A 2,092-nucleotide genomic window follows, 5' to 3' on the forward strand; every position below is an offset into this window, starting at 1 on the left:
CTCTATGAGATGAACAACGGCTTCAGTTCAATACACAGACTTACAATACACAGACTTACAATACATGGACCATAGAATTACATATGGAACTTATATAGAACTTATATAGTAATGTAATAGAATATATGTGACACAGACTTACTATAATACTAAAATAAAACAAAGCATCTCTACAGATACTAACAGACTTACAATACCAACATTACACTGTCTCTTAAAATACTTAAATATACAGATACTAACAGACTTACAATACCAACATTACACTGTCTCTTAAAATACTTAAATATATTACATTCCCATAAAATGGACTGGACAAAATATGTTCCAACGAAATACACTGTGCACGAACAAAATGTAACATCCCTTCTAGCTACAAAGTTGAACCCCCCCCTCCCCCCTCCAAAAAAAAGTAGTCTAATATTTCATCATGGCTAAATATTGAGCTATTATTTTCTTTTTCAACTAGTAATTGACAACTAGTAATTTATATAATGTACTTGTATAGCAATTGCTATTCATTTTGTATTTCTACAATAATTATCGCTATTAATACTGTAAGGAAATTGAACACATTTAACTGGAAAGCTTCTAATTAATTCAATATTTTCAAACCTTACATTCTTGCACTGCATTAATACACACTTGAATGTGCGTACTCAACTAAAAATGTTTGCAATGAGAGAATATATATATTTTTAAAATTAATTCAGGCATGCTCTATCATTCTGGGATATTTCTTGGAATGAATTTTTCCGTTCTTGGAAACCAGGTCACTATTTTGTCCCCAAGCTACTAACTATTGTTAATAGAAATATCTGTTGAATTGTGTAGGCGAAGTCATTTCAAGGTGGATCACTGCAGCAAGGGCCATGTGCCATTGGGGGAATTTGGTCACAATGACCCAAATATGATGATGGGCCCTCATTCATACAAAATAGAGCTGATCTAGGTTGGCAGTAAGGTTCCATGTGAGTTTACAGGAGGACCTGCGTCTGAATTGTCTACAGCATACTGTACCCTCAGCTCTGCTCTCCATTCATGTGAAAAGATGGAAGAGTAGTGAGCAAACTTGGTTGTTCCACACATAGAATTCAAATTACTGGACCCATTCAAGTGAAGTTGTTCCCACATACAACTACACTGTTGTGCTTGTTAGGTCATCATAAATACACAACTATTAGGTAATCATAAATATTCAAGCAACATTCTGGCCATAGAATTAGAATTACTAGAACGGACAATCCCATTCCACTCTGCACTCTGTGATGGGTGGACCAGCAGCCATATTGAATACTTATATTTCTGTTATTTTGGTACGATCGCCATTTTGATTCTCTGACGTTAAGTTTGATAAATAAAATGACAAAATTCCTAATATATATTTTTATATTAACTTGAAAATCATAAGAAACTCTAGACATAAGCTAACTACTCAATCTGCATGCTTGGAGACCACAATAAAAAGCACACAGGGTCAAGATTAATTGTTCGTCAGAAGAGTTGGATTAAATATTTACTCTTATAGCATTACGGCGGGATGGTTTTATGTAACGGCTCCTAAACACTGTTCATTCCATTAGTCCAGGTCACCAACTAAGCTTCGCTTTCTCACGGCTCTAAACCCATCTCAAAGACAAACATCTTTCTTGAGAGACACAGACACACAGACAGCCTGGTATAGCCTCGTCTGCTCCATACAGTTCAGTTTCACAATGCCCTCTCCTCTCCCATAGCAACCATTCGCCCAGCCATTTTACCATACAAACTCAAACTGTAGCTCTACGTCCCAAATGGCACCTGATTCTCTATATAGAGCACTACTAGTCCTATGGGCGCTTTTCAAAAGTAGTGCACTATATGGGGAATAGGGTGCCATTTTGGAAGTACATATAAAGGTCTACAGTGTACATTTCGGAGAGTTTTACACTCACCCCGGCCCCCCCTTAATCTCAGGCATGTAAACAATTAGAGTGCTCTCTCTCAGGATGAAAGAGAAGGGGCTCCAACTGTAAACCAACGCAGACATTTGCTAAAGCGAATAAAGATAAGGCGCGCTGCAAATCAGCCGTGGTACTTTTTTACCCTCCTG

The sequence above is a fragment of the Oncorhynchus nerka genome, linkage group LG14, assembly GCF_034236695.1.
Source record: "Oncorhynchus nerka isolate Pitt River linkage group LG14, Oner_Uvic_2.0, whole genome shotgun sequence".
NCBI lineage: Eukaryota > Metazoa > Chordata > Actinopteri > Salmoniformes > Salmonidae > Oncorhynchus > Oncorhynchus nerka.